Below are 21,380 nucleotides of genomic sequence, written 5' to 3' on the forward strand. Positions count from 1 at the left end.
TTAACATTTCAATTCCAGCTGTTGCTCCTTTTCCCATTGCAGAAGGCGGCAGGGATATTCCCCTTCTTCCCTCTGTATTACAAACCCCGTTACTAACCAAGCAGAAAGCACCGCGCAGTGTGGCTGAGGCTAATAATAGCCGGGCTGCTTACCTTCTCCGGAGGGATCGCATCAGCGCATGTCCCCGGCGCCGGCTGCCCCGGGGCCGCAGTGCCGCTGCGCCGGGTCTGTGTGTGGTCAGCTCGGCCGGCCCCACCCCACCTGCCAGCGGCAGCAGCTACTCCCGGCGCCGAGCTCCGGCCGCCGGAAGTCATCCCCCGCGCCGGGCCGGATCGCCACATTCCGCGCCAGCCGCGGGGGGAGAGGGGCCTCTCCCGGCTGTGGGCACCGGCTCCTGGAAACTGCACTCCACGATCGCTACCCTTCCCGGTTGTAGGGTTATTTTCTAGGAATGCTTTTACAGAAGAAGCGTCGCTGGCTGGTGGACCGAGAGAGAAGCGCCAGAGCGCCTTTCCTCGGAGCGCCCCCCCGTCACTCCCGCGGCATGGACAGCTCCATTCCACTGTGTGGGTTTTCCTCCCTCGTCATCTTCCTTACCTGTATTGTTCATTTGGCTGAATTTGAGAGTGGGATTAGCTCTTAAGATATCATGCAAACACTCCAAAAATATTTTAAATTGGCGACTAGTTTTTCTAAGCCCCTTGTAGCGAGCTCCACTTCCCCACACACACACAGTTACTCGCACGTACACACCCAACCAAACCACTCACACTTAGGAAAGCTGGGACCTCTCGCCCTCTTGCCTACGTAATGGAACAGGAAACTCCCAAAGGAGTGGGGGAGTAGGACCGGCTAGCGAGACCACTCGAGGAAAGAGAGAGGGGTCGCCCCAAGAATTTGTTGCTGTTTAGTGGTGTCCTTAGTGGACAGATGTTCCCCCTCTAACCCCCTGGCCCCGCCCCAAGTGGAATGGCTGGTCTGGTGACCGCTGTAACATTTGAAAACAAAGAGGCTGAAGCCACGTTAACAGATGGCTGCAGCTCTTTCTTTCCCGAAGGATTGATCAGAATTGACTTTAAGAATAATATTAGCATATACGTATAAAATAAGCCCTTTCCTTCTCTCTTTAAATTGGCACCACCTATTAACAGGTTTCTCTCTCTCTCTCATCTTCCTCCCTCCCTCTCCTAAGCTGACCAGATCATCAGTTTCCAGATTTAAGGGGGACAAAAGGCCAAGGATGTGCTCTCTTTACAGCTGAACCAGGGTTTATCTTCCCAGTGTTGAGCCATTCCCAAGTAGAGAGGTTCTTGGACACTAGGGTTCTCTGTGAGTGAACTTCTCACATTCAGCTTGCTTTTGGAATTGCCCATCACTAGGTCCTGGCCAGTTGTATCCTTGGATTTGTCCAGCAACCTAAACAGTATACTTGCACAAGGCCAAGGCAGTACTTTTACTCTAGGAAGCCTTCCCAACTCTCTGTTTAGCAGTTCCAAAATTAGGAGGTAGTGTAGCAAACAGTTTCAACAAGGCTCAGTAAGAATTCTTGACCCTAGAATGCGGGCTTTTTAAAAGCTGGAACAACCTAATTCATCTCTCTGTGTTTCACTTTCATAAAATTAGACCTCATCAAAGAGCAGGGGATTCTTAATATGTATCAAAGTGTATGTGGAATCTGGATGGGAATATTACATCTTTAATTTCACTAAACTCTAACTGCAATTTAGTATTTAGCATGTCCTTTAAATCTAAATGCAGACAACAAACCACAATAATATTAGGAGTACTTGTGACTATATCCCCAGCAGATATCACAGACAATTTCCTAAGGCAGTTTTATAGATATCTCAAAGTATCACTACTCTGATGTCACAATCAAATCATCATTACCTTTTTTGTTTTATCTAATAGACTATATTTTAGAATGGTTTTAGATATACAGAAAAATTAAGGGGATAATACAGAGTTCTTATATATCTCATTCCCAATTTCCTCTATTATTGACACCGTACACTAGTGTGGTACCTTTTTTACAATTAATGAGCCCATATTAATACAATAATATTAACCAGAGTCTGTGCTTTATTCAGATTCCCTTGGCTTTTGCCTAGTGTCCTTAATTCCATTTCAGGCTTCCATCCAGGACACCACATTACATTTAGTTATCAAGCCCCCTTAGGCTCCTCTGGGCTGTGGTAGTTTCTCAGGCTTTTCTTGTTTTTGATAACCTTGACAGTTTTTTTTTTTTTAATTTACTTATTTTATTTATTTATTTTTGGCTATGTTGGGTGTTCGTTGCTGCGCGCGGGCTTTCTCTAGTTGTGGAGAGCGGGGGTTACTCTTCATTGCGGTGCACCGGTCTCTCATTGCAGTGGCCTCTCTCGTTGTGGAGCACGGGCTGTAGGCGCGTGGGCCTCCGTAGTTGCAGTACATGGGCTCAGTAGTTGTGGCTCAAGGGCTTAGTTGCTCCCTGGCATGTGGGATCTTCCCAGGCCAGGGCACGAACCCATGTCCCTTGCATTGGCAGGTGGACTCTCAACCACTGCGCCACCAGGGAAGCCCCAACATTGACGGTTTTGAGGAGCAGTGATCAAGTGTTTTGTAGCATACCTCACTAATGTAAACCGGCCAATGCTTTTCTCATGGTAAGACTGGGATTATGGTTTATTGGGAGGACAACCAGATAGAGTGCCTTTTTTATAACATCTTCTCAAGGGTACATGCTGTCAACGTGATTTGGCTGTTGATGCTGACCTTGATAACCTGGCTGGGGTCGTGTCTCAGATTTCTCCACTGTCAAGTTACTCCCCCACCCCTTTCACACGACACTTGTTGGAAGGAAGTCACTGTGTGAAGCACAAACCCAAAGAGTGGAGAGTTATGATCCACCTCCTTGAGGACAGAGTATGTACATAAAGTATTTGGAATTCTTCCACACAGATTTTTCTATTTTCCCCTAAATATTAATTTATTCAATTATTGATATTTATTTATATCAGTATAGACTCATGGATATCTATTTTATCCTTTGGGTTATAATCCAATACTACTTTATTTTGTTGTTTGAATTGTTCCAGCTTTGGCCATTGGGAGCTTTTGCTTTTGGCGTCTGTGCTCCTTTGACATACTCCCTTTGGGGTGTGTGAGTTGGTGTGTGTCTGTGTATCTGTGTGTATCTGTGTGTATATGTGTTTAGCATGCATGTTTGTGTGTGTGTTTAACACTTCCTGACTTTCTGGTACTACAAGGTGCTCCAGGCTCATTTTGTGTATTTCCTGCCCCAGTCCTAGAATCAGTCATTTCTCTGAGGAGCCCTGATTCCTTTTATTGGAGAGTAGTAATAGAAACCAAGATCTGGGCTCTAGATGTGCTGTTGCTAATGGGGTAGTATTTGATTAGGCTCTCTTCACTGAGAGAACAAAGAAATATATCTGTATATTAAACCATGTATATACACATATCAGTAGATATTTCTCTATATAACTATCTATATCTATATTGAGCTGAGTGTATACTGATGTCTGCAACTATAATCCATTAATGCTGAGATTAGTTTAGCTTGCTCCTGTGGTTTATCTGTAAATTCATACTTCAATATTGAGAAATGTGGCTACCACCATCCACCATCTATTTATTTAATTGTTCAATTTCAGTGCACATGTATCAGAATTGTTAACCCATCACCCCAACATCACTATTTTTAAGTATAGTAGTTAGTAGAGTCTCTGTTATATCTTGTTATTTAATGAGTTTAAATACCCATTTGTTTCTATATCACAAATTTGGTTTTTAAAATATTCTAATGACTGCACTTAAAACATAGTAGCTAGTTTGTTTTGAGATTCTATGTATTATATTTTATGAATTTAAAAGTGTTATTTTAAGACTATTTAAATGGGCTACTCAATATTGTCAAAGGGATCCACAGTAAAAAGAAGGTTAGGACCCCAACCTCACAAAGATTATTGTCAGTTTATAAGGAGATGATGTGAAATTGTCTGGTACAAATGTTGGGAGCTCATGCTTGATAAGTGTTCACTTTGTCCACTTGGGCAGGCTTCTTTGTCCTTTAAAGTTCTAAATACCTTGGAAGAGAGAACATGCTAAACCTTATGGTTAATAATTTATAATGTAGTGGAAGGATTTGCTAGGTATCAGTGTTGCAGGTAAAGGTCCATATAAGGTTGACAGAGGATGAGAAGAAGACAAGGATGACCCTGAAGGTCAGGGGTTTTGTAGTTGAACAGACTGGGGATGGGATCCAGCCATTCACAGCCTGACTTTGACTCATTTTTGAAATAAGGAGAACAATGGCTATTACATAGGCTTGTCCTTAAGAGTGAAAGTAGATGTTTAATCTTTTCTTTCAATTTGTTCGAGACAGTGGGGATTAAGTGTGGCGATTTGTGACACTCACATAACATATTGGATTGTCCTTCCTTGTATAGTTTTCACTCTGTGAAGCCAGACTCACTGGAGGTATAGATAGTTTCTCATGATAATTCAGGCTCCTTCATCCATGAAAGTACTCTTGCCAGGTGCTTTTTACTCATAGAAGACAATCAATGTTGATGGTGCTTGGAATAAAACAAAAATTAAAGATATTAAATGGCAGGAATTAACTGCTTCAGATGCTATACCATGGCGAGAGACATAGGGGAAAGAGAAAGAAAAAAATGAAATGAGAAATGTCTTACGTCAACATGTACGGTTTGAATCTATCTGCTTGGAAATTGACATACACCAGTATGCCAGATAATTTAATTTAATGAATAGTGGCTAGGGTGAGGTGAAATAGATCAGTTTTTTAATCTATGACTTTTCATTGAACAACCCTTTTTTAAAAAACAATCTTCGGATCATGACTTTGAGGTCTGCAGTAATTCCTTTCTGATATTCTGGAATTACAGATCAAATGGCCTCATGATATCATGCGTCTCCGCAAAGGACAATATGAAAACCTGAGCCAGAGGCCCTGGGTGCCTGAAGCTGTCAGCATTAGAACCACTCCTTTGGTTTAAGGAGTCCTTCCAGAAGGGACTCATTTAAATGCAAATATACTATCAAGAGGGGTAACCATGTATCCAGTATCTGATTAGCAGCCATTAACAATTTAGCAGAGATTAGCTTCTCAGATTTATTATGGAGAGGAGTTGTCTGGGTGATTTGGCCCAGGCATCTGTCATCCACTGTCTGCCAGGTCTCCTGCCCTCTTCACTACAGAGGGATCTGCCTAAGCTGCGAATTTAGTTTACTAGGAAAGAATTGGGTGCTCACTGCATGACAATCAATATTGTTTTACATAATTTTGACTTATGAGAAAGGGTAGGAGGAGAATGTCTATAATAATAGTACCTTTGTGTGTGTGTGTGTGTGGTAGCTGCTCAGCTTAGGTTGATTAATCATACTCTACAGAAATCTTAAAATTTTATGATAAACATCTACCCTTTCAATGAGGCCAGAAATTATATCATGTAAAATATGCACAAATGTAGTCTAGGGATGGCAAAGCTATAGTATTAGAAATAGAATTGCGTTCAAGTAATTATAGTTGGACTAAAAATTTCCTGCATTAATATGAAAGCACGGATACAAGAGTACAAGAAAATGATCATTCATATGAAGATTGATATTTCATATTGAATATCTGTAACAGAAATAGGAAAATGGAAGAAGGGAAATGACTACAAACAGAACAGTAACTGTTTCTTTAGACATCGCTAAGAATTCACCTTGTTTTTACTGGTAAGGAGTTCACATAGAATACCAGACCTATATAATACAGGTAGTATTCTATAATTGGAAGCCTAGATTTAATTGAGAAATGTATGTGTACTTAAGTGAGATGCTTGGTAAATGGCATATGATACATTCAATAGTGTGGTGTAAGTAATTCTCAAATAAACCCTTTTAAAGAAAAATCATCATGTAGAAGTCATGAAATAAAACAATGTACTTAGGCATTGCTCTTTAAATTTTTTAACCTTAAGTTTTTAAAGAATCTAAGAAAACCAAAAAATCCCTTCTGGGGAAAGGTATACTTTGAATAAAACTTTTGCATTGTAATGAATAGATTATTAAATAGTATTTATAAAGAATTATGTCTCTATAATTATTCATTTTTTAATAAAAATGAATATTCAACTTTTCAAATCAAATTTAAGCTTATAAGAAGAGGAAATTGAAATTTGATTAAAAAGTAGGTTTCAATGAACTGTGTTTGGTCATCAGGCAAGTTGATGTTCATCCATTCAGCAGATATTGATGGAGTGTCTAATATGTGCTGCTGTTCTAGGCACTAGAGCAGTAGGCTCTAGGAGTGAACAAATAAATCTCTTCTTTATGGATCTTATGTTCCAGTGGAAGGAGATCACCATAAATACATAAATATAGCATGTTAGTTCGTGGAAGGACCATGAAGGAGCAGCGTAATGATGCAAGGTTTAGGGCAAGTATATAGGGTGGTCAGGGAACATTTGAGCAGAGATTTGAAAGAAGTATGGGAGCAAACCGTATGAATACACTGAAAGAGAGGCTTGGTGTATGCAGGTGGGTGGGCTTATACTTTATGTGTTCCAAAGACTAGGAGGTTAGTTGGTTTGTAGTGAAATGATCAAAGGGGAAATTGTTAGAAGATAAGGTTAGAAAGCTAGGTTAGCGAAAAATCACTTAGGGTCTTTTAGGCAATGATCAAGAGAGAACTTTAGAGGATTAAGAATTTGTTTTTGGACATACTAAATTTGTGATGGCATGTGTGGACATGTGAAGTAGACAACTGGATATACTAGTCTGAATTTCAGCAGCAAGAGCTTATCATGGCTGTAGATGAAAATCGGTAAATCATCATGGTATTTAAAGTCTCTAGATTTAAAGATGAAATCACTTTATAAGTAGGTGTAGGCAGAGAATACATGATGTTGAAGGACTGAGCCAGGAGACACTCCATCATCTAGAGGATTTGGCAAAGGATATAAGAAGTGAGCAGGGAGATAAGACGAATTGTCTCATGAGCCAAGTGGTAGGTGTTAGAAGGAAGAGGGAGTTATTATTAATCCTACTGGTAGATTAAGATGAGAACTGATCCTTTAATATAAGACTTGGCAACATATAATAGATATCACTAATAACCTTAAGAAGAATAGTTTCTGTGTAGTGGAGAGGACAAAAATAGGTAAGTGGGAGATAAGGCAATGAACCATCAAGTAGAGCTGTATTGTTTGAGTCATTTTGCTCTAAAGACGAGCAGAGCAATGGGGCCATGATTCGAAGTGGATGTGGGAAGAGAGAAGGAATTTTTCCCTTTAAGATGAACGGGATTAGGTCTCTGCATGCTAGTGAAAGCATCTGGTAGAGAGCAAACAATGGAAGATACAGGGAAGAGGAGACATAGTGGAAGAGAAATCCCTGATTCGGCCAGAAGGGAGGGATCCAGTGCAGAGTAGAGGGTTCGGCCTTAGAACAGAGGACAAACATTTCTTCTGCCAAAGGACGAAGGAAGGCAGAACACGTGGTTTCAGAGAGATCCAAGCAGGATGGTAGACTTGGTGTTTGGAGTTCACGGATATTCGATTTTGATCCCTCCTGTATTTTCAGTGAATTAGGAAGCAGCTGAGAATTTAGAGGAAGACATGTTATAGATGTAAAGAAAGAGGAGTTATGAAATTGTTCTCTAGGACAGAAGAAAAGAGAATTGATTAAGCCATCAGTTTTCTAGTAAGTACTAAGGGTTCACATGGGGTAAAATGATTATGAATTTAACTGAGGCAAATTACAAAGGTTGCTCGTCTTTTTCTCCAGCCATGTTTAGTTGTTTGGCCCAGATGCTGAATTGGCATAAGTTCTATTTCACTAGCGCTGGCATTTTGCACTGCCAATACGACTGAGAGTGAGGGCCAAGGGATTTCACAGTGTCTCTGCAAAAGAGTGATTCTAATGACAGACCATGGGCTCTAATCAGGGTAAGCAGAGAACTGAGGAATTACGCCTTGAGCGCTACACTTGATTTTAACTGCAGGTTGAAACACAAAACTGAAAATCTTGACTGATAATGGTATGGTAAGGGCAAACACAGCTAGAACCTCCACATTTCACTCTGTTACACAGGAATTCTCCATGTTTCTTTCAGCTGAATTCCTGTCTCTAATTTCTTGAGCCTTAATTCAGTGACATTATCTGAGGTGAGGTATGCATTTTTGATAAAGTCTTTCAGAAATGCGTTTTACAAGACTACTTTTAATTTTAAAGTTGTTAGACTAGAAATAAGTTTAACAGAGCTTGCAATGTTTTCAAGTGCTTTTCTTTTGTCTAAAGAGACATTTGTTTGACTATTACAGCAAGCACCATCCTTCAGGTGTTCTTCCTCTGGCATTGAAAATAGGAGTAAAATGTAAAAATTAAACAAACATATTATCTTCAAACAGATATGGATCACTGTTTTCTTTCTAATATGGGCCAAATCTTGCTACTGACACCATGTCCATTTTTTCCCAGTGTAACTAGTTTATTACTAGTTTTCCCTTCATTGTGTGTATGAGACATGTTTGCCCCCTCATGGATGAATCTGGAACTGTCACCATGAACTCTTTCTTGTTTTTATAGGGAAAAATAGACTGGAAGTATAGATATTGTGGTCAATGGGAATTATTTTTGAAGGAAATGTTGAGGCTGACCAAAAGAGGTGGAAATCACTAGATGTTTAACCTTCAATTAGTTTCAGAACTTGGGATTATGTTGAGAACCACACTTTAAGTGAATCTGGAAGAAGATGATAGACAAAAAAATTTAAATTTTGACATCCTTTTAAACTATGAGAGCACAGAATTGTGAAGAAAGCTAGTCTCACTCTTATTTAAATATTAAAATGCTTAATGTTTGTAACTTAACTCAGAAGGATGAGATGGCTTTTCTTAAATTAGTTTAAGATTATATAAATATAAATGAAGGAAAACCTGCCATTGATTAATCTTCACTTGCTACATATAGAATTATACAAGTTAGGAGAAAGTCCATTCTTAGGACTGTGTGAACAACAATGAATCTGAATTTCCCTTAAGTGTTTTCCCTAACATTCTAGAAAAAATAACTTCAATGTGCTGATTTAGACATTTATGACTTATTTGCTTGTCACTGTTTTCGTTTCTAGGAATAAGACCCAGTTTCTTTCCTCAAAAGAGTTGCAAGTTGATATAGAGCCAAAAATTGCGATAAAGTGTAATCAATTCCACTGCAGAAGTTTGTACTTGATATAAATTAATAGAAGTGCAAGCAATGTATTTTAAGTTCATTCTAGAGGAGTAGTTCAGAATAGCTTCATAGAGGAGAAAACCTGAGCTATCTTGGGAGATGTTTAAACAGATGAGGAGTGGAGCCGGAGTTGGGAAGGCAAAGGCAGTGTAGCCTTAGAATGCAAATGTTCACAGACATGATCTTGTGGCTTATTCACCATTCTTACCGACCTAATAAGGACACCTGCTGGTAGCTTCATCATCATCATCATCACCATCATGTTAATAAAGAATGGATATTTTTGTCAGGTAGTCAAACAAGCTCTTTACATGTAGCACCTAGATTTTTTCTATGATCCACCTTATGAGTGCAATCATTGTAATTATTCTCATTTTTCACATACAAAAATGAAGACTTAGAGAGATTAAGTAATTTCTTCAAATCTTGGTGTGTGCCCTTTCAACTCCATGCTCTGTACCTCTGTGCTTAACAGGCTAGGATGATCTGCCCATATTAAGGGCTCAGATATTGGTTGATAAGTATAATAATCTCATAAAAGTTAAAGTGAAGTAATCTGCTGTGATGTTTACGATGCAGTTTGGTGAATGCACTTAAGTGTCAATAGATGAATAATAAAAGTTAGAAACACACAAAACATAGAGAATAAAAATTCATATATGTATGTCTGTTGGGAACAAAAAATCCTCTTGAATGTCTAACTTCTTAGTAAATATCAGGATATCACATACACATCATTAGGCAGCATCAATGGAGTATCCTCTGTACCCTGCAAGAGGGCACTGTTATAGATGCACAGAAAGAAAATTCATATTTCCTGCACATTATAAATAAGGACATACTATGATCACTCTTTAAGAATGAAGTAATTTGAATTTTTAACTTTTCCTTATCAATTGGTGTATATGAATCATGTTAGGTGAAGAATTATTGGTTGATTGGACATTTTATGTTTTAATTCTTTTCAGAAAACAGTAAACAAATCCCTTTAGGATCAAAATATCCCATTCAGCAAATGAGTTATTATACTGAAGAAAGTGATGAATTCAGTAAAGTGTCTGGAATCTAAAATATTGTTATATAAGAAGTAATTGAAGGAACTGGGAATAGATGACATGAAGCAAGACCAGGAGAGAAGTAGGTGGTCGCTCTAAACTATTTTAGGAGTTGTCCTATGAAAAAGGGTTTAGACTGTCCCACACTGAAGATTTTAGACCAAGTAGACAGGTTTAGGTTGATAAAAGGATGAATGTTTTGACAAGTAGAACCTTTCAACTATAAAATGGACTGACTGCATTTTAAACTCAAGAACTCCCTGTTACTGAAGTGCTTTAACAGAGGTTGAAGTTAAGCAGTTGGAAAAGTAAGAGCCTTTACAGTGAGAAAATTCTATGATTCTATGGTTTTCAACTCATAAATTTGTGTAGTTCATCCATTTTACTCATTGTATACACTTAAGTATATTGTTCCTTGAAATGGCCATTCAAAGTTGTTTCCTGTGCCACACACTATGAATGTTAGGGTTGGTCCTGTGTAAATCTTACCCCCATTGAATTAGTATTAACCCTAAACAAGCAGCTTTCTTACATAAGGAAACAAAAAAAGAGGTTCAGAAATGTCCAAACTAAGTTTTTATAAAACTGTGTTATCAAATCTAATTTATCAAAAAACTTCAAACAGGGGCTTCCCTGGTGGCGCAGTGGTTGAGAGTCCACCTGCTGATGCAGGGGACACGGGTTCGTGCCCCAGTCCTGGAAGATCCCACATGCCGTGGAGCGGCTGGGCCCGTGAGCCATGGCCGCTGAGCCTGCGCCTCCGGAGCCTGTGCTCCACAACAGGAGAGGCCACAACGGTGAGAGGCCCGCGTACCACAAAAAAAATAAATAAATAAAAGGAAGATGCAGACCTGTATGCTTCAGGATTTTCTCACCAAAACCCCACACAAATTCTTTACTATTCCAGCCAAGTATGGCCTAGCCCTACCCTCATCCCTGTTTTTCTTGGTTTAGTAATAAAGAAAGAGATGGAAATAAAGAAGAGATATTAGGTAGAAAGATATAAAATAGTAGGGAAAATAATATAAGTGAAGTCATGTACCACCACCATTTACTAGAAGTGAACTTTCAGCACCAACATTAATATTTTTTTCCTGTTATATCTGTAAATGATAATGACTAATATGTACATAACAAGTTTCAATTTAATCAAATCTCATTTTTATAACTAACTACTTCGCAACAAGTAACACGCTAAGGCAACATCAATAGATGATAAAAGGTAGTCCCTGGCCCCAAGGAATGTTGCCCAGGAGAACACAGATATATGTAAAAAATACAATCACAATACAGTGTAGCGAGTGAAACAACCAGGAATGCAGAAGTGCAAGGGTAGCAAAAAGGAGCGTGTGATCACAACACTAAAAAGAAGACTGCACAAAAGACATAATGTGTAAACTGAGGTTTGAAAAATGAAGTGGGTTGCCCAGGTACCCCACAGGGAGAAAGGAGTTCTTGGAGGAGGGAAAAGCATAAATGAAGACAGTGAATTGTTCATATAATCCAGAAGTGAAGTAGGCAATGGCAGGAGAAATGATTGGACACAGGCGTCATGAATACTTGCATGTCTGCATTTTAGCAAGTCCATTCTAAAGGTAACTTTGAGGATCAACTCGGGGGTGGGGGCCCGCGGTGGGGACAGAACTAGTCATTCCTGCAAGAAACACTGGAACCAGTTTCTACCAACCCACCAAAATAACGACTTCAAAGGCAACATGGTATCACAGAAAGGGCTTGTTTTTTTGTTTGTTTTTAGTTTATTAGGCCTCGCTTAAAATTCTGATTCCACAATGCGCTTACTTTGGGATCTTGAACAACACTCATAACCTCTGCAAGTCTCAGTGTAGTACGTTTATGTGATTACCTTCATCTGTAATATCTCTGCGATGCAATTTTAATGGAAACTCAAGTTCAGGTCAAAGACAAGTTTCTCTGTAACTTCTCCTCCGAATTGATTCAAAAGCCGTCTCTCCCATCCTCATTTGGCTTCTCTTATGGAAACTCATAAAAACTTCTATGACCACTTTCGGGTTTTTTCGTTGTTGTTGTCTGGTTGTTTGTTTTTTAATTTAAGTATAGTTGATTTACAATGTTGTGTTACTTTCAGGTGTACAGCACAGTGATTCCTTTTTCACATTCTTTTCCCTTATAAGTTATTACAAAATATTGAGTAGAGTTCCCTGTGCCATAGAGGAGATCCTTGTTGTATCTATTCTATGCCTTATTTGAATGACCACAGCACTTGTTGTCTGTATCAGTTTTATGTCTCTGGTTGCTTTGTGACTGAAAATGAAAAATTTTTGTTTGTTCATGTCCTGGCCCTTCCTTAAAACTGTGTTCATTTATGTATTTCATATTTATTGACTACATCTTAGACACCGTGTTAACTGCTGGTTCTAGATGTCAGTAAAATATAGACCTTCCTGCTCAAAAGGTCACAGTATTTGTGGGAAAACGGAAAAATGAACAACCTATGTCTCAAAGAGCTTTGTACTTCCCAAAGAGAACACACCTAGTAGGTACAATAAATACATGTATCATACATAAATGTATAAATAGTTAATGGGATTAAAAATTAGAGATAACTGCTTTTCGATTCTGAGGAAATGATGATTATATTTCACCAGGAGCTCAACACCACTCTGAGAATGAGGACTTAACCCCCGTCCTGACTCACTGCATCGCTTTTCTGTATAAAAACACACAAGTCTGTACATACGCTCTAGAAAAAGGCTTACCTGGCATGAATTTCAGATAGCAAGAAGAAAACTTCAAGGGGTTCAGAGAAGCATCTGGAAGCTCACATGATTATCTGGCACTAATACAACTTGCTTGACAGGAAAATTGAGCTGTAAATCTCACAAAATTAGATGATCTTTGAAGAATTTCAAAACCTCCTGCTATTAATTGGAAATCCTAGAAGAACCGCTTCTTTTAGAGCATACTGATAATATGCTTTACAGCTTAATATTCAGAAGCCTATGTTTTGGCTAAGTGAGCTTCAGGAAAGAAGGAAACTTGAGGAAACTGAAGTTCCATCTACTCTGGAACCTCTGGTCAAGACATCTACTTCTGTGCTCAGCCATCTTATCATCTGTAGAATGGAGGCAACTCTAAGAAAACATAGTTACAGAGATGTTGCACAGTTTCATGTGTCATTGTCTTCATTTGTTTCAGAAAACCAATAACATCTAAGCTACTACTGCAAAGAGTGCAATGTTACTTGGGGTCATGTAGTGCAGCTCTTTCAAAGGAAAGAGAAGGAAAGGGGCCTAGAATAACTATAATTTTCCCAAGAGGACACTATTATTTTATGGTAAATCTGAGTCAAGAACCCTGATCTCTTTGATGCCATTCCATTGGTCTTTCACTGGGTTGTGAACAACCCAGAGAAAGAAAGAGAAATAAAACTCCTATGTGCTGTGTCACTGGTACAGGACGTGACAAGGTTGGAATTGGAGAACTATATATTAACAGGTATTTGGGGAATTCTTCAAACTAATTAAGATATATACCAGGTCCATAAAAAACAGTTTGTTTTCTCAAGATGATACTGTAGAATGAACAGAACTGGTAACTGAAGGTGTCTGTGTGCTGCAGTTCCAAACAGGATGGGTGAATGCTTGTTTTCTGGCACCTTGAAGACTCCACCCCAACATACACATTAAAATAAAATTAACATTTCAACTGGGTCATATTTAATTCTGCATGTTCTTGTAAGTCCAAAAAATATTTCATATATCATTTAAGTTGTCACTCAGTTTTTTTTTTTTTTTTTTTTTTGTGGTACACGGGCCTCTCAGTGTTGTGGCCTCTCCCGCTGTGGAGCACAGGCTCCGGACACGCAGGCTTAGTGGCCATGGCTCACTGGCCTAGCCGCTCCGTGGCAGGTGGGATCTTCCCGGACCGGGGCACGAACACGTGTCCCCTGCATCGGCAGGCAGACTCTCAACCACTGCGCCACCAGGGAAGCCCCATATCTGATTTTTGTATTAGGACTCGTCTAATTTTTTATATACATTGGAAAATAACTGATGTCTTTCTAAGGTGTATATCTTTGATTATGTTTTCTATTTTCATAAAGCTTCTTGTATTCTCTACTCAAAACAGGAGTAAATAATGGCTGCATATAACTAATCATAATCAGCCATTTTGTCCAGATCTTTAGATGTGTTGGTATAAAGCTACCATAGTATTCTTTTGTAATTAAAAAAAATTCTCTGTTTTATAGCTAGTCCCATCTCTATCCTATTTGCCAAATATTGCTTATTTTATTGGTGTTTGTACAGAGCAAGCTTTTGGTTTTCTGTGTCACATTGACTGCTTTTCTTCTCTATCTTTGACTTTCCTCTTGATGACTTGTGTCCTTCCACTCTTTGGCATTTCCCTTGCTCTGTTTCTATGTCTACTGTCCATTTCCTGTGGCTTCAAGAGCCATTTTCCACAACTCAACGAGCTCTGCTGGCTGTGTCACGGCCACTTCATCAGACGCCAGTAAAACTTAATCTCATACACGGGGTGAAGACTCGGCAGTCTTCTTTTGCTTTCACAATTGTTCTATGGCCTTGGATCCTTCTTCTTCTCCTAAATTAGCACTATCATCAGGGAAAATTCTAGTGGGCCTAGAATTCTAGGCTTCCTTTCCTGCAGTTTCATAATCAAAGAAAAAAACATTTCCACCCTTATTTTGATGTTGATCGAAAATTTAGCAACACTTCTTTGCACTGTATTCAAATCCCAAAATATAAGCAAGCCTTCCTGCACACAGGCTCACTGAAATGTCATCACTTTAAACTATGTATGACCTTGAACAATGACCTTTCCAAATACTCCACACTCTTTCTAGGTGTTCAGACTTTTTCATTCCTACATCTTTTACATATGGTCGATTTGTGTCATAAGTTCTTCCACACTCCCACTTCTGAGTATATATCCAAAGGAAATATCATCATAATTTGAAGAGATATCTGTACTCCCATGTTTATTGTAGCATTATGCACAAGAGCCAAGGTATGGAAACCACCTAAGTGTCCATAGTAGATTAATGGAGAAAGGAAATAGGGTATATATAGAGAATAGAATATTATTCAACCTTAAAAAAGAAGAAAATCCTGTCATTTAAGTCAACATGGATAAAACTGGAGGCCACTATGCTAAGTGAAATAAGACAAAGACAAATAGTGCATGATGTCACTTATATGTGGACTCTAAAAAAATAATGAAATAAATCAACTCTTCCCTCCCTGGACATTTTCCTCAGCAGAATCTAGCAGCCTCTACTATGAGTCTTATCTCTTTTCTTTTTATTGTTTGTACCAGATCACAACCCCAGGGAACCTATGTATTTACTGATGTATATCTACATTATAGTTTACCATTGTTCTTTTCCTTTGTAATTCATTCCTTCCACTTCTGGCCTCAGAACCTCATTTTTACTTTGGAGAACTCCTTGTGATTCAGGTAGGCTGTGTGTCTCCTTCCTAGGCTGTGTGACTTGGGGCTGGCTAGACACAGTGTTTCACATATACTCTATATGTCTTAAGTACTTATTTCTCTGTTTTCCATCATTTTCCCTCCAAATTTTTGTGTAGTTATTTTTTAATTGACATTTGTATTCCTTTCTTTTGTTTGACTAAGGTACTGTTCAACCAATCTTCTGAGTGCTTAATTTCAACTTTTTTAATTCTAGAAGTTTCTTTTGGTTGCATTTCACAGATAATGTTTGCTTAAATTGTACATGTTGCCCTTCTTTTAATACATTAATCATAATTTTAAATAATAGTTTCATTGAGATATAATTTACTTTCCATATTATTTAAAGTGTACAATTTAATGTGTTATGCATCTACCACCACAATCAATTTTAGAACTTTCATCCACCCACCCAAAGAAAAAGAATCTATTATAGGTCACTCACTCCCCCATTTCTCCAAACCCTAGGCAGCCACTAATATACTTTGTCTCTACAGATTTGTCTAGACTGGACATTGCATACGAATGGAATCATACAATTACTTAGCATGTTTTCAAGGTTCATCCATGTTGTAGCATGCATCAGTACTTGATGTCTTTTTATGGCTGAATAATATTCCATGGTGTGGATATTACTATGTTTCATTTATCCATTCACAGTAAATGGCCATTTGGTTATTTCCACTTTGGGGCTCTTATGAATAATGCTGCTGTGGTTGGATTTACGTGCAAGTTATGTATGCAGGTCTAGATTTGTTTTTTAAATTAACAGACTATTTCGGAGCAGTTTCTGGTTTACAGAAAAATTAAGCAGAAAGGACAGAGTTCTCGTACCTCCTTAGCTCTCTACCCAGTTTCCCCTATTATTAACATCTTAAATTAGTGTAAGATGTTTGTTATAGTTAATGAACCCATATTGATACATTATTACTAACTAATGTCCATGGTTTACATTAGACTTCACTCTTTGTTTTGTACATTATATGATTTTTGATAAATGTGCAATAACCTGTATCCACCATTACAGAACCATACACAGGAAGTCTCTTTGCCTTTAAAATTCCGCGCTTCACCCATCCTTTTCTCCCTCCCCGCAACCTCTGGCAACCATTGATCTTTTGACTGTCTCCACACTTTGGCCTTTTACTAAATTTCATATAGCTGCAATCATATAATATGCATGTAGCCTTTGCAGATTGGCTTTTTTTCACTTAGCAATATGCATTTAAGCTTCTTCCATGTCTTTTCATGGCTTCATAGCATTTTCTCTTTATTGCTCAATGCTATTCCTTTGTACCGATATACCATAGTGTGTTTATCGATTCACCTATTGAAAAACATCTTGGTTGATTTCAAGTTTTGGCAATTATGAAAGAAACTGTTATAAACATCCATGTGCAGGTTTTTATGCGGACATAACTTTTCAGTTCCTATGGGTAAATACCAAAGAGCATGATTACTAGATCACTGTATGGTAAAAGTATGTTTAGTTTTGTAAGAAACTGCCAAGTACCCTGCTAGCAGCAAATGAGAATTTCAGTTGTTCTGCATCATCAACAACTTTGGTATTTCATTATTTGGATTTTAGCTATTTGAATAGGTGTGTAGTGGTATCTCGTTATTCTAATTTAAAATTCCCTGATGACATGGAATGTGTAGCATCTTTTCATATGCTTATTTGCCATGTGTCTATTTTCTTTGTTTAATCATAGTTGTTTTCTTTTGTTTTTTAACCAATTCCTACTAACTCTTGTCCTCCTGTGTCTATTTATATTGTCTTTTTTCTTTCTTTCTTTCTCTCTTTTTTGAGCTTTTGATCATTTAGTCTTTTTCCTTGTATGTCCAATTATTTTTTATATTAAATTTGGGCTTAACTTATTTTAGGAAACTATAAAGATACCTCCACATTCTGGATGTTGTTATTGTTCTATTGAAAAGATTTCCTTTTGCCCATGGCAGACAGTTACTATAGGGACTGGAAACCTTAGTCCATTCTCAGTTGGAGCTCATTCAAAGCCTTTTTTTCCATCTGTGTGAAGGGTGCTCTATTTCTGTCTTGTCCTTCCTCTACGGGTGGTGTTGCCCTTTGGAATTAACCATGTGAAAGTTTGGATTCTCCCTATTCCCAACTACCCTTGTATTTGTTAGGCTTTAAATGTAATGGTTCCCGCAGCCCTGTGAGACTAAGGATACGTGTAGCTTGTCATTCCATTAGTTGTTGCCTTTAGCTTGAGCTCTTGCCGTTTGGCTTCTGTGGTTACAGTCTTTTGAACTCCTTGGCTTTTCAGCTCCTAGGCTGTAACATTTGAATCAGCAAATGCCCCAAGGAGAAAAGCTGCACCAAATGTCAAGCTTGCATCTCTGTTTCCCTTCTCTCCAGAACTTGGCCCACATGTCTTGGTGTCTCTCTAACATTCGGATGCTGGTGAACAGATGTTTTCTTACTGTATCCAGGTTTTCTAAAATTTCTTTAGACCTCACCTGATCTTATGTTATTATTGAAGAATCATCTCAATTAGCCCTAGGAAGAAAGTTTACAATTTTATGTTTTTTTTTAATTTTCTATATTACCTCAGTTTCTGTAGAGACCTTTTACCTGATAGTTCAGTCTAGTTCCTGTGTTACCAGTAAGATGGAGATAGGTGGAGGCTAAGAATATTGGGGGGAAAATCACTGATGAATGGTATGGCTCATTCTTTTGTTTTTCCTCTCCTTATTTACTCTGGCAGCGTACATTTGCCCTTCTTGATTTGACCCAGTTGCCCAGATAAGCAACCCACTCTGGCAAAGACATGACTTTACTCTCATAAATGTCTGCATGTTAGGATAAGTTAGATGATGAACACCATGCCAAAGTTCTTTCTGTGACCAGTCAGAATGGCCATCATCAAAAAATCTACAAACAATAAATGCTGGAGAGGGTGTGGAGAAAAGGGAACCCTCTTGCACTGTTGGTGGGAATGTACATTGATACAGCCACTATTGAGTACAGTATGGAAGTTCCCTAAAAAACTAAAAATAGAACTACTGTACGACCCAGCAATCCCACTACTGGGCATATACCCTAATAAAACCATAATTCGAAAAGAGACATGTACCACCATGTTCATTGTGGCAGTATTTACAATCGCCAGGACATGGAAACAACCTAAGTGTCCATCGACAGATGAATGATAAAGAAGATGTGGCACATATATACAGTAGAATATTACTCAGCCATAGAAAGAAATGAAATTGAGTTATTTGCAGTGAGGTGGATGGACCTAGAGACTGTCATACAGAGTGAAGTAAGTCAGAAAGAGAAAAACAAATACCGTATGCTAACACAGATATGTGGAATCTGAAAAAAAAAATTCTTCTGAAGAACCTAGGGGCAGGACAGGAATAAAGACGCAGACGTAGAGAATGGACTTGAGGACACGGGGAGGGGGAAGGGTAAGGTGGGATGAAGTGACAGAGTGGCTTGGACATATATACACTCCCAAATGTAAAACACAAACTAGTGGGAGGCAGCCACATAGCACAGGGAGATCAGCTCGGTGCTTTGTGACCACCTAGAGGGGTGGGGTAGGGAGGGTGGGAGGGAGACACAAGAGGGAGGAGATATGGGGATATATGTATATGTAGAGCTGATTCACTTTGTTATAAAGCAGAAACTAACACAGCATTGTAAAGCAGTTCTACTCCAATAAAGATGTTAAAAAAACAAAAAGTCAGAGAGTAAAAAAATTCAAAAGAATTGGCCACACTCCTCCAATAGATTCTCTAACATTTAGCAGAACAGAATTCACACTGAATCTGGTTTATGAGTAAAAGACAAGTCAACTTTAAAGTGGATCAGAGATGACAACATTTCTTTTCCATGTGGCTGCTTTGGAGCCATATTTCTCCTGACCACTCAAAACCTTCCTCTTGAGTATTATGTGATATATTAGAACCAGGAATAAGGGGTGTTAGTGCTGGAAGGGTCAGACAGTGGTCTGCGATTTAATTCACATATCCTTTCTGCACTAGACTCTTTAAGATCATTGAGTTATCCTAAGAATTTTGAAGCTGTAGAATTCACGACAGTACATTACAATATGCCAATATTACTATTCTCCTGCTCTGACATTCTCCACTGATGGACAGATGAAGGAGAAGGAAGGGCAGTCAGCAGTAACTGAGAGTAAATGAAACTGGAATATTATAATTCAGTATCATTTGAGTGACTGAATTGGCTGGCCCAGTGTTCTCCAGTTAAGGGTGAGGGAAGATTAATTCTGCACATGACACCACTACTCTATTTATACAAGTCTACTGGGACAGTTGTTTGCCTTGATTTGTTTTCTTCATTCATTTCAGTCAGACAGTTGTGTTGACTGATTTTCCTTTTTGATGTATGAAATGACTGTTTGACTGAATTTACCATTTACTTTACACTAGTGCACTGGAAAAATGATACATTCGTCAAATTGGATTGGCAGGTATGAAAATGTTTACCCCAGAACTAGACAGAAATATAATATTGCCTTCTACAGAAATGTAAGTCATATGCCCTGGATTTTGGGGAAATGTTCCAACTTTAACTATTTTGCCAAATTTCAAAAAATGTAGGGTAACTGATCCCATAGTAAAAATAAGAAGATCTGTGAAGTCCAGATAAAAATAGTTTGGTGTGACTCTGACAATCACATAACACAAAAGAAAAAAGTATTATGAGATAAATTTTAGTGATTTTCATACTTATTAAGAGGTGTTTCTATGTTAAACTTTTGAGTCTTATTCTAGAAGTTCTTTAGGAACAAACACTTCAAATATATTCATAGAAAACCCTCTTTATTTACAATTCCATTCTTCCAATATTTATAGTTACTATGACAGGCCATTTCTCCACATCCCATCCCATGATTCTCTGCTCCTATTGAACATTTGGGAGTTGGTGGCATGAGCAGGAAAGTGAAGCAGTTTTTGAGATTACTGAATAATGCTGATTTTATAAAGACTGCTTTCTTCCATTGTTGACAAACTTATTATGGTACCGATGGTTGGATACTACTCTTAGAGATGAAAAAGGTCTTAAGGAATCTTCCATATTCCATTCGCCAATCTGTGTTCTTGTTCAAAGCAAAATTAATTCCTTTCAAAATTAACATATTAGCTTAATAATAATTTTTAGTCTTAAAATAATCTATCTGGGAGAATGGGAATTTTGGGTGGGAAAAAGTGACAGAAGATGGGACGAAAAGAGAGTTCATAGAAAGACAAAACAGCATTTTTTAAATGGTGGGTACGAACTTCTGTTTCCAACTATATCAGTTTACCTTAGGAAAACATACTAGAAAGGCCAGATAAATCATAAGCAACATTTGACTGTGAGCGTTAGAAAGCTACTGAGGTAGCCATGACCTAGAAAAGTAAAATAGAGAAAGAAACTCACTGAAGTGAGAACAATATTCTGCACATGCTTTTCTAGCCCAGTCATTTAGAAACTACTGATGAAGAGCAAAAGGCTGAGAAACCAAATGTGGCTCCTAAGAGGTAGAAAAGCCAGTAGATCTTAGGACAATGTCATAGGACTAAGGAAACCAGAATTGGAATTGAGAAATAACAAGGCAGCTAGAATTTTAA

At 38.3% G+C, this 21,380-nt stretch overlaps 1 pseudogene; it reads left to right on the forward strand.

The window, feature by feature from the left end:
- The first annotated feature begins 451 nt into the window (after positions 1 to 451).
- Positions 452 to 21,380, forward strand: part of LOC132499890 (ferritin light chain-like) — a 49,300-nt pseudogene continuing 28,371 nt past the window's right edge.

The sequence above is a fragment of the Mesoplodon densirostris genome, chromosome 12 (assembly GCF_025265405.1).
Source record: "Mesoplodon densirostris isolate mMesDen1 chromosome 12, mMesDen1 primary haplotype, whole genome shotgun sequence".
NCBI lineage: Eukaryota > Metazoa > Chordata > Mammalia > Artiodactyla > Ziphiidae > Mesoplodon > Mesoplodon densirostris.